The following is a 12,727-nucleotide window of genomic DNA, read 5'->3' as shown; positions in this document are numbered from 1 at the left end:
GCGGGGATTTGGGGTACCCACGCATAGATTCCTTTAGGGGCTATTAGATTACTATGAGGTAGAGCTGCAGCATCTAACTCCTAATGGGATTCAGCATATGGCAGCGTTTATTGCCCTGTGCGAGGGTTTCCTGGGGATCGATCCCCATTTTGATCTATGGCGGTATTTCTTTAGCATTAGTCTGTCGAAGAGGAAGATTGGAGGGAAAGAAGTGAACGCGCCGATGGGGTGTGCCAACATTCATCTGTGCCATACCCGATCGAAGGGTTACCCATACATGCGTCTGGCGACATCCAACAAGGGATGGCATTCGCAGTGGTTTTATGTTAGGGATGATGTGAGTGCCACCCTACCGAAGTACACCGGACGTCTTATTGTGGATGCTCCGGAGTCATGGGGCTGGGGCATCCAGTCCAAAGATAAGAAACACATCACCGACCTTCTTTCCACCCTCCAAGCCCTGAAGGGCCGGGGTGTAAAGGGGACAGGGATCATCGGTGCCTACCATGCTAGGAGGGTGGCACCCCTGATGGCGCGTGTGCTTCCCCTGCATCGGATGATGCCCGGGATATCGTACGAGGGGACGGTGCTTGTTGATGAGGCGCTCCCTTACTCGGAAGTGGCGCAGCGCATCAAGGAGGCGACAGAGCCGACGAAGGATTCCGCTGGCAGGGTCCTCGACATCGTGTATCCGGTGCCTGGGCATCCTCCAATGCGGCCGGAGCCTAGGTTCTTCGAATTCGTAAGCCCTCTTCTCCCGCACTCTTTTCTTTCTCCTGAATCTCCCTTTTTTAATACTTGCTTTTGTAATGTTGGGGCTAGCCGAGGGGGCTAGTCTTCAAGGATAGTCCGGCTCCGCTGCCGAAGGACAAGGTTGTGGCGGCGGCGAATCGACTCGCGGCCAAGCGGGACAAGAAAGCAAAGGAGGAGATGAAGAAGGCGAAACGACTGAAGCAGGAGGCATGGGATCAGGGAGAGGACGTGAGTAGTGAGGATGACGACGATGATGATGATGACGACGACGACGACGAGGTAGCCGTCGACGTGGATTAGGGCGTCCTGGAGGATGAGGAAACGCTGACAAGTGGCCACCCACCCGTGCAGGGGCCCTTCCCTTTTCATGTAGAGGGAAGTGAATCGATGAGGTCAGTGGAGGCCAGCGAGTCCGCCGCTTCGCATGGCATGCCGGCCGAGGATCGGTGGATGGGGGACGCCGGGCTTGCTGCCGCCGACCCCGAGGCGACCGTGGAGGGGGGTGGCACCGGAGCCGCGCCCGGCTCTGATGCCACGCCCTGTGAGGTGATGGAGGGGAGCAGCTCCGATGCTGTGCCCCGTGAGACGATGGAGGGGAGCAGCTCTGGTGCTGCACCCCATGAGACGATGGAGGGGGATGGCTCCGGTGCTGCGCCCAACGAGACGATGGAGGGGAGCGACTCTGGCGCCGTGCCCGATGAGATGAACCCCCCTGCCCCGGAGCAGGGGGTAGGCATGAAACGGTCCCGTCCGGACAAGTCAGGGCAGGGATCTGGGGATCCATCCCCAAAACGCTTCCGCCGGCCGAGGACGTCAACGTAAGCTCTTGACTCCTCTGTTTTCATCCTTTTTCCATTTTTATTTTGACTTAACGGTTATTACCTTTGCGTAGGTTCTTGCGGATGGGTCACCCCCTAGGGCTGGCGCCCAAGAAGAGTCTCGCCCTTCAAGTGGGACAGACGGCATCGCCTGGAGTCACCCCTATTTCGGGCAGGAGTGGTGCCGATGTCGAGGCCGTGTTGGCCGAACCGACGGCGTCCATGGTGGCTCCCACGCCCATGGAGGTTACTGAGCGAGCGGTCTCTTCCGTGGCGGGCGTGGAACAGCCGGCCGAGGACCGCATACCGCCGATGAAGGTGATCGTGACTGCGCCAAGCCAGGATTAGCCGGGCGCGGTCATGGTGGCACCCGAGGGCATGGTGCAATCCGCGCCGCCAGGCACCCAGATGGAGGAGGGTCCAGCTGGAGTGTCCTCGAGTGCGGCAGTGGTGCCGCATAGGGTTAGGAGGGAGCCGCCACCGGCCCCTTTATCGGGAGGAAGCCGCTCCCCTGTGCGGGGGGAGCCGCCGCTCTAGTGGATTGTCGCTCAGGACCCGTCGTCGACTCTTTTCTCGCTCGATGATCATTCCGAGAGCATGGAGCGGGAGGGTCTTGACATCGGGATCTCGACCATGCTGAACGCCCTGGACCAGGCCAGAGGAGCCCTCCGTGAGATCGTTATCCCTACCACTCAGGTACTTTCTGGGCTTTCTTCTTTCTTCGTATGTTTTTGTGTTTTCGTATTTCTGATATCAGTCTTCTTCCTCCTCAGGTTCTTGTTGCTTGTAGCCAGAAAAAATCCCAATTCCTCCGTGAGCAGAAGGCGGAGCGGGATCGCCTCTCCGAGGAGGCCCGGCTGCGAGCAGACATGGCCGCCCAGCTTGCTACCGTCCAGGAGCGGGAGGCCTAGGCGCGTCAGGATGCGGAGGAGGCGCACGGGATGTTTGAGGACCTGTCGGCGAGGTCTAAGCTGGATGGAGAGGAGATTACCAGACTCCAAAAAGAGCGAGACGAGCTGCTGCAGAGGAATGCCGCGGCCAATGAGAAGGCCGGTGAAGTCCTGAAGGAGCTGGAGATGGAGCGTGACCTCCGGCGGAAGGCTGAGAGTAGGGCCGCGGCCCTCCAGTAGAAGGTGGACGAGGACGTCGAGGTGGTCCACTCTCTCCGGGCGGAGCTTGGTGACGCGGTGAAGGGAAGGTTGAGTGCTGAGAATGTCTCCACCAAGCTGGAGAAAGAGGCTGCCTATACGCGAAGGGCCCTCCAGGTTGAGAGCAATGAGCATGATCTTCTACAAGCTGCGGTCGGGGTGGTCCTTAATGCCCTGAATGTGATGGAGCCAGTGGAGACCAGCCCGCTCGCGGCTCGTGTCGGAGGTATCACGGCTCGGGTGGGCCAACTTGAGGAGAGTGCCTTTCACGCCGGGATTACCCAGGCCTTCACCGTCGCCCACGCCCATTACGAGAAGGAAATAAACCTAAAGGTGATGAGCGAAGGCTTTTCGTCCACCTACGAGGATGAAGAACTAGAGGAAATGGAGAAGATGGTCGCTCCCCTTGCGAAGAACCTAGCAGACAATCTGAAAGAGATGGTTCTCCCTCCGTGGGAGTAATTAATTGAACAATTTTGAGAACAACTTATATGTAATATGTGGACAAGTGTCGGTACTTTTCGAGTCTGGACGCCTTTTGTGCTTTTGCGTCTTAATTTTGTTTTTTACGATCTTACCAATATGTTCCCCTGAATTATGCCGCTGATTATAATGCGAGGAGATCGTTCCAAAAGAAGGAGAGGAGGTAGCTGTACCTTAACAGCCCCCGAGTAAGGTCTGACCCCCGCACTTGCTGGGGTCGGGTGTTACTGGAGATTGGAATCGTGGTTCTGGTGACAATGGATGTCATCACAATATTCCCTGCCCTGTCTTCCAATAGAAATCCCAACTGGGGACTCTATGGGCTCGACAAGGTGGGGCCTCTGAACCTGTGACCCTGTATTGTTTGGCCCGAGCCCCCAAGCCTTGTCAGGGTCTGATAGGGGTTGGCCGTTATTTGCGTGTTACCCCATCCTCAGTTTTCGCAATCGGAGGGGCTGAGTGAACGACACTTGCCTCGATGGCTTGAGTACCGCGCTCAACGAGCTCGCTAACGGGTACGTTCGTGTGGAATCCGGGTCCATCATTTGCTGATGGGGTCGGCAGAGCCCTCTGGTGGCACTCCACAACTTCTTAACCCGCCTCCCGCCAGATGCCTGAGTCGTTCGATAAGCTCAGGGGGCCCGGTGGCCTCTCCTCGATGGAGATTCTGTGGGTTTGGCTCGAGGTTAGAATCGAACGAGAGAAGGTCGAGACGTCCTGGTTCGCTTCTGAGCGGGGTTGGGCAGGGCCGCTGGGGCTCGTCTCGGTTATCTCTCCCTGGCTCTGTTCGGCGTGAGGCGGCCTCGAGCCCTTCGTGGGCCGACCTTCGAACCTCAGCCTGTGGTTGCCTATATCGAATGAGGCGACAGCCGTTTCGTGGTGCAACACGAATCGTTGGGATGCAATGTTCTGCATATGTAATGTTTTGAATGCAAGATTTAATTGAAAATAAAGGCGGGGTCGGTAACGTTACCTTGGTGGTATGAGTGGCGGAAAAGCTCCTACCAGATGGGTCCGGGCCCTGATGTTTGTGACGAGGTTGGAATAACCTACGTAAGAATTGCTATTCTTTGTTTTTGTGTCTCGGTGACAATCTGAGCCGTTCGATTAACTTGGGCAACCTGACAGCTCTTCCTTTGGGGGAGACTCTATAGGCGGACCCCTCCGATCCCTTCTTTGAGAAGGCAGACGTCAAAACTAGAGACGCGAGGGGCGTTGAGTATGATTTTTCTGGTGAACAGAAACACCGTAGCTATCGGGGCGTAGGGTTTGCTAGTTCGTCTAGTTTTACTAAAAGCTTTGTGCCTGTATGTCGCGCCCTTAGTTTCAAGCGTACAGAGGGGTCGGGTGAAGAGGATGTCTAGACTGGTAGTCATCCTCGGCAGCCCCTGAGTGATGTTCGCGTCCCCGCTGTTTGACGGGGTCGGAAACTTGCGAACGAATTTTAACGCATAAAGTGAGAAAGCTGAGAAGCTTATCTTTCTTTGGTCGTTCGTTCGTCGTGTCTTCTGGGCCAAACGGCCGACCCAGGAGATCTGAAAGGTCCCGTCATCGGGTCGTCCGTGGTCCTACATGGGGAGGCAAAAAGTTGTCTGCCTATGTGGGTGCCTTAATCACCGCGTCTGGAGCAGGTCAGTGGCGGGCCATACCTAGGCAGTGTTCAGTTTGACCAAAGAGGGACGCCTCATAGACCGGGGTTCGTCCCGTCAGTTCTGGCGCGTCCCCTCAGATATCAATCAGCATTGATTGCGTATTTAAAAAAGGGGAAGGGAGAGGGTTTTTTGTCCAACCTTTTGCCTTTCCTTAGTTACAGCGCCTCCTCTTTAAGTAGGGAGGGGGAGAGGAGTTCTCATCCCACCTCCCCTTCTGCCTCCGAGCCGCTATCTCTCCTTCTTCTTCCTTTCCGCCGAACGCGTCCGTGCGTCACGGCAGTTCCTGAGTGAGGAAGAGTAATGCCAGAGAGAGATAGAGAACTTACAAACTTGCTCGTGAGTCTGGTGATGTCGAGCCGGAGGTTATCCAATGTAGGTGAGATGGTGCGCGCGGCCCTTGCTGAGGAGTTGCTGCTGCTGAAGGAAAAATGGCGTTGGTGGGCGTCGTACGTCGTTGACTGCGCCGTCGTTCGCTGTGCTCCTCCCTTGGTGGGAGGCGTTTCCTGCCTATACGCCGTTGTCAGGGTTATGGTTGGGGATGATGGCGTAGTCCCCAGACGCCATGGCGGTGGCGTCGCTGCTAGGGTTGCGGCTGACGATGCTGGCGTAGTCCCCGGACGCTCCGGTGGAGGCATCGTAGATGGTGGCACCTTCGAGGATCCAGCGAAGATGTCGCCGATGGAGAGCGTGGCACGGCGACCACAGTAGACGAGCTGGCCTGTGTACATGCCCCGGGCATCACCGATGGAGAGCGTGGTGTGGCGACCGCAGTAGCACTTGGGGTAGAGCTGAGCCGAGACTGTAATGAAATAACATTGTGGGGAAGCCCCCGAGTAAATAGTCCTTTGAGTATATTGTTCCTTTTTGTAATGACATCACTTTGTAAGTGGTGAATTTGTGCAAAAAATTACATCCTTTGCTTATGGCAAGCCATTTTTTTATCTTTCTCCCTTCTGTAGGAACAATTTTAGCGCTTTCCAACTCTTCTCATGGTCTAAGTCATAGGAAGCTAGGAACGTGGGCGAACTAATTCTAATTGAACTGGTGAGCAAAGAGGTTGCAGCCGCTGGGGCGTGGGTGTCTCACAGTCTTACCAGTTGTATTCAGAATTGGTTCCCAAGATCTTAGCCCTCGAGACTTGTTTATGAGGTGAATGGAAAACTTAGAGAATGTTTGTAAGTATAACACAGGGATTTTTTGCAAGCGTAATACTTGTATTACACATGACATAATACTTGTATTACACATGACATATGTTACGATCACATGCCAGCCCCCGAGTGAGGTCTGACCCCTCGCGATTTGCAGGGGTCGGAAGTCACTAAGGATCGGGGTTCTGTTAAGGCAAAAACTGATAAGGAAAAGTGTAAGCTTATTTTAAGGATAGAAACGACGTAGCTGCTCAATGTTCCAGGCATTGGTGAAGACCTCGCCTTTGATGGTTTTCAACCGGTAGGCGCCTGGGCGAAGTATTTCCGCAATGATGTAGGGCCCTTCCCAGGGCGGGGAGAGTTTGTGGCGATCCTTGTTGCTCTGCACAAGACGGAGGACGAGGTCTCCGACGTTGAAGGCTTGACCCCGCACCCATCGGCTGTGGTACCGCCATAACGCTTGCTGGTACTTAGCTGAACGGAGGAGGGCGATGTCGTGGGCCTCATCCAGCTGGTCCATGGCGTCTTGGTGAGATGCCTCGGCTCCCTGTTCATCATATGCTCTGATTCTTGGTGCTCCATAGTCGAGGTCCATCGGGAGAACGGCCTCGGAACCGTAGATCATGAAGAAGGGTGTGTAGCCGGTGGCCCGGCTAGGAGTCGTCCTTAGGCTCCAGAGCACAGCCAGGAGCTCAGCGAGCCAACGTGCGCCGAACTTGTTCAACCGGTTGAAAATTCTGGGTTTGAGGCCTTGAAGAAGCATGCCATTTGCGCGCTCGACCTGCCCGTTCGTCCGGGGGTGCGCGATGGCTGCCCAATCGATTCGGATGTGTTGTTCATCACAGAAGCGAACAAATTTCCTACCGGTAAACTACGTGCCGTTGTCTGTGATGATGGAGTTCGGTACTCCAAAGCGATGGATGATGTCGAGAAAGAACAGCACAGCTTGCTCGGATTTGATTGTGGATATTGGCCGAGCTTCAATCCATTTTGTAAACTTGTCTACGGTGACAAGCAGGTGGGTAAAGCCCCCAGGCGCCTTTTTAAGTGGCCCAACCAGGTTGAGCCCCCAGACCGTGAAGGGCCACGTGATGGGGATCATCTGGAGAGCCTGGGCCAGGAGGTGTGTTTGCCGAGCGTAGTATTGACACCCTTCGCAGGTGCGTACAATTTGCTCGGCATCGGCTACTGCGGTGGGCCAATAGAAACCTTGTCGGAATGCATTCCCAACCAAGGTTCTTGGTGCGGCATGGTGACCGCATGCTCCACCGTGGATGTCGCTCAGTAGAAGTTTTCCCTGTTCGCCAGGGATACAGAGTTGCAGAATTCCGATGTGACTTCGTTTGTAGAGTTCGCCCTCTACAAGAACGAAGGATTTGGCGTGTCGTGCGAGCCATCGGGCTTTAATCTTGTCGGTCGGCAGCACGTCGTGGAGGAGATAGTCGAGGTAAAGTGTTCTCCAGTCATTGGGAGGATCGGACTCCATTGCTGGGTCTTCTTCAAGCTCCATGACCTCGGGGTCGGGAGGAACAGTTGGCGGATTGGCCTTGGGGGTCAGACTAGAAGGGCCATTGTCGGCTTGTTCCGACCTCGCGTAGCGTACCGAGGGTTTGCGTTGATCACTGGCAAAGACGCCTGTTGGAACTGGCTCTCGGCTGGATGCTGCTTTTGCGAGCGTGTCGGCCGCTTCATTGAGGCGCCTGGGGATATGATTGAGTTTGAGGCCGTCGAATTTGTCCTCCAGACGTCGGACCTCTTGACAGTACACCTCCATCTTGGTATCATGGCAGCCTAATTCTTTCATGACCTGGTTGACGACCAGCTGAGAGTCACCCCTAACATCGAGGCGTCGGATGCCTAGCTCAATGGCGATTCGTAGGCCATTGATGAGCGCTTCGTATTCTGCAGTATTGTTTGATGAGGGAAAATGAAGCCGAACCATGTACCTCATGTGGACCCCGAGGGGGGATACAAAGACTAGTCCTGCTCCGGCGCCTTTCTTCATCAGCGATCCGTCGAAGTACATTATCCAGTACTCTTGATCGACGGCTGCTGGTGGCATCTGGACCTCGGTCCACTCTGCGATGAAGTCAGCTAGTGCCTGAGATTTGATCACCGTTCGGGGGACATAAGAAATGCCCTGATCCATCAGTTCGAGTGCCCACTTTGTGGTTCTTCCCGTAGCGTCATGGCTACGAACGACCTCGCCAAGGGGGAATGACGTCACCACTGTCACGGGGTGTGACTCGAAGTAGTGACATAGCTTCCTTTTTGTGATGAGGACGGTGTAGAGGAGTTTCTGGATCTGGGAGTAGCGGGTTTTAGAGTCGGGTAGCACCTCGCTGATGAAATATACAGGGCGCTGCACCTTGAAGGCGTGCCCCTCTTCCTCTCGCTCTACTATTAAGGCGGAGCTAACCACTTGGGTGGTGGCCGATATATATAGTAGGAGGGATTCTCCATCACATGGAGGAACTAGGACCAGCGGCTTAGTTAAAAATCTTTTAACCATGTCAAGCGCCTCCTGAGCCTCGGCTGTCCACTCGAAGCGGTCAGTTTTCTTTAGGAGTCGATAAAGGGGGAGTCCTTGTTCGCCGAGGCATGAAATGAATTGGCTGAGGGCGGTAAGGCACCCTATGATCCGCTGAACCCCCTTTATGTTTTGGATCGGGCCCATCCACATGATGGCTGATATCTTCTCTGGGTTGGCTTCGATGCCACGCTCGGAGATGATGAAGCCGAGCAGCATGCCCCTCGGGACCCCAAAAACACATTTTTCGGGATTGAGCTTGATGCCGTTCGCCCGGAGTTTCGCAAAGGTGCGTTCAAGGTCGGTGACAAGGTGGTCAGCCTGCTTGGATTTGAATACGATGTCGTCGACATAGGCCTCAACGGTTCGCCCAATGAGGTCTCCGAAGCAACTAAGCATACAGCGCTGGTACGTTGCCCCAGCGTTCTTCAGACCGAACGGCATTGAAATGTAGCAAAATGATCCGAAGGGCGTGATAAAAGATGTCGCGAGCTGGTCGGATTCTTTCATCGTGATTTGATGGTAGCCTGAGTATGTGTCAAGGAAGCAGAGGGTTTCGCACCCCGAGGTGGAATTGACTATTTGGTCTATTCGTGGCAAAGGAAACGGATCCTTTGGACACGCTTTGTTGAGGGCAGTATAATCAACACACATTCTCCATTTCCTGCTCTTTTTTTGGACAAGAACAGGATTTGCTAACCACTCTGGGTGGTATACTTCCTTAATGAATCCTACAGCTAGTAGTTTGGCTATCTCCTCGCCGATGGCCCTGCGTTTCTCCTCATCGAAGCGGCGTAGGCGTTGTTTCACTGGCTTGGAGCCCGGGAGGATTTGGAGAGTATGCTCGGCGACCTCCCTCGGGAAGCCCGGCATATCCGAGGGTTTCCACGCAAAGATGTCCTTATTGGCGCGGAGGAAGTCGACGAGCGCGCTTTCCTATGTGGAGGAGAGCGCGGTCCTGATTCGGACTTTTTTGCCCTCGGAGCTACTGGGATCCAAGAGGACGTCCCTGGAGCCCTCTGCCGATTCGAACGATCCGGACGACTTCTTTGCATCGGGTGTCCCTTCAATGACCTCCTCCCTGAGGGTGGCGAGCTCTTCGGATGCGATGACCGCAGATGCGTGTCCGCAGCATTCGACCTCGCACTCGTAAGTGCGCTGGAAGGAGGTGCCGATGGTGATGACCCCACGGGGGCCCGGCATCTTCAGCTTCAGGTACGTGTAATTGGGTACGGCCATGAACTTCACGTAACATGGTCGCCCCAAAATGGTGTGGAAAGTCCCCGAGAATCCTACTACATCGAAGGTGAGGGTCTCAGTCTGGTAGTTGGATCGATCCCCAAAAGTGATGGGCAGGTCAATCTGCCCTAGTGGCACGGCTTGCCTTCCAGGCATGACGCCATGGAAAGGTGCTTGGACGGGACGGAGGTGCGTTCGGTCGACGCCCATCTCGTCAAGCGTCTGGGCATACATGATGTTGAGGCCGCTGCCCCCATCCATCAATACCTTGGTGAGCCGCTTTGGACCGACGATCGGGTCGACGACAAGCGGATACCTTCCTGGGTGTTGGATGGCATCCGGATGGTCGGTCCAGTCGAAGGTTATGGTGGATTCCGACCACCGGAGAAAAGCTGGCATGGCCGGTCCAGCGGTATAGACCTCTCTACGTGCGACCTTCTGGCGGCGCCTGGAGTCATAGGCCGCTGATCCTCCGAAGATCATGAGGGCACCGGTCGGCGTTGGAAAGGCGTCGTCCTTCTCCTCCGTGTCGTCAGTGGTGGGAATAGGCTCCTTCCCCTGCTCCCCCTTGTTCAGGCCCTCGGCCAAGTATTTGCGCATAAGGCTGCATTCCTTGTATAGGTGCTTGGCCGGGAAGGCATGGCTTGGGCATGGCCCCTCGAGCATTTTCTCGAAGTGGTTCGGAGTGCCCTCCGCGGGCTTCCGGCCACCTTTGCGGTCGGCAGCGGCAACGAGTGAGTTGTCGCGCCGTTCCTTCTTATTTTTCCCTTTGGCGGGATGGTTGGAGGTGCCTTCGCTGGCATCCTTGTCCCGCCTTGTCTTTCCGTCGGAGCGATCAAAGATGGCTCCGACCGCCTCCTCTCCAGAGGCATGACTGGTGGCGATGTCTAGAAGTTCCTTGGTAGTTCGCGGGCCCCTACGTCCTAGCTTGTGGACCAGGGATTCGCAGGTCGTCCCGGACAGAAAGGCTCCTATCACATCGGCGTCGGCAATGTTTGGGAGCTTGTTGCACTATTGGGAGAAGCGCCGGATGTACCCGCGGAGGGTTTCATCAACCTTCTGACGGCAGTTCTTGAGGTCCCATGGGTTTCCAGGGTGTTTGTACGTGCCCTGGAAATTACCCACGAAGATCTCAGTTAGATCCGCCCAACTCTGAATAGCATTGGACGGTAGGTGCTCCAGCCATGCTCGTGCCGAGTCAGCCAAGAACAGCGGGAGATTGCAAATAATGAAGTTATCATCACTCGCACCACCGGCCTGACATGCAAGCCGATAGTCTTTGAGCCAAAGCCCGGGATTTGTTTCGCCAGAATATTTAGGAATGTTCGTAGGCGGTCAATACCTTAGGGGGAACGCAGCGTTGAGGATGTGGCGGCCAAAGGCCTGAGGGCCTGGTAGGATGAGGCTCGGGCTTCGGTCCTCGTTGCTGTTGTAGCGCCTGCCACGTCGGGGATGATAGCCATGGCACGCTGCTTCTCCATCGTCGCCGTGGGCACGTCTCCGGGCGTCGATGATGCTGCGTACGTCGCGGCCACGGCCGAGGCGTTGATGTACTGGGACGGCGGAGGGATGCCCTCCGGCTGGTGGTGTTTGGTGTACGGAGGCGTCCTTGGTGGGGCGCACTGAGGGCGCGCGCTGGCTGGTGTCGGGTTCGCATCGTCGAGACAACGAACTTTCCGCCTGCTGCGCTGCTGCACGCTCGAGCAACGTGCGAATCTCCCGATAAGCGTGTTGATCCTCGGATGTCGTGGCCTCCGGAAGGCCATGCAGCAAGGCGGTTGCTGCGGCGATGTTCTGGCTGGCTCGGGCAAAGTGAGGAAAGGCCCCATCGTCGGTGAGGATCCTTTGATGTACGGTGCGGGCTGTGGCGCGCGCGCGCCCCCCGTCTTTGCGGCGTTCAATCTCGCGATTGATGTCCGCATATTCCTGGATGAGCCCTTGCCCAGCCTCATCGATCTCTTGCTGTCGGGCCCTCAACTGCTCTATCCTTAGGTAAGATGGGGCTGTCCTCTCTTCCCCAGATCTGCTGTCAGGATTGTTTGTAGGGGTAGCCTCTTCCCTGGAGGCGCTTTCGACGTGACCCTCAGGGGTCTGCGTCATGAAGCATTCCCAGGAAGGGTGGTGGCTCCCCCTACTAGAATCTGAGCTAGAGAGCGATACAGGCTCCTCGTTGAGGAGCTCGTAGAGGGTCTCCGTATCCCGCTCAATCGCCCCTACGAACTCGATGTCTGTGGGTGATTGAACCACACGTAGCGCCAAAAGGCGGCCAGCGGTCGCCGCAGCGTTGCAGAGACCGAACGGAAACGCTGTCGGGGCGCTCCATATGGACCCTTCCGGGCACATGGTGGCATTGTGAGAGGCCTCCTTGGGTGACGGGACTCCCCGGGAGTTGCCCGGTGGGCCCTCAAGCCTGAGACGGCTGAGGTTGATGGAAGGGGGAGATGGGGCGGCTGAGTGAGTAAGCGCCAGCTTTCCTCCTACTATGATGATGAAATCCAGGTCACCAAAACACACATGTGCGCCCGGGGCCTAGGTGATTGCGTGGGTGGCCATCCGAGACCTGATTTGGAACGCGCAAACCCCTACCTGGCGTGCCAACTGTCGGTGTTTCGTACAAGCACCAGCAAGTAAATTTATAGTAATGCGCGTTAGGCTCGGATGGTGCGCTAAAGGACACAGGATTTATACTAGTTCGGGCGAAACGTCCCTACGTCTAGTTTGCTGCTGCTTATATTATTAGCACCGTGAACGATCTGTAGTAAGGGGTACAAACTGTCGAGAGAGGGACTGGTCCCAAGTCTCTGATGGAAGGATTGAAAGGTGGTCAAGAGCTTCGTAGCCACTTGAACATGTGTATATGAGTGCGTTCTATTGTTTTTTGGGTCCCCCCTTGATGGAGGGAGCGCATCCCCTTTTATAGATAAAGGGGCTGGCTTTACAAGGGTGAGGGCTC

The sequence above is a fragment of the Miscanthus floridulus genome, chromosome 4, assembly GCF_019320115.1.
Source record: "Miscanthus floridulus cultivar M001 chromosome 4, ASM1932011v1, whole genome shotgun sequence".
Taxonomy (NCBI): domain Eukaryota; kingdom Viridiplantae; phylum Streptophyta; class Magnoliopsida; order Poales; family Poaceae; genus Miscanthus; species Miscanthus floridulus.
Note: the sequence above shows the minus strand (reverse complement) of the source record.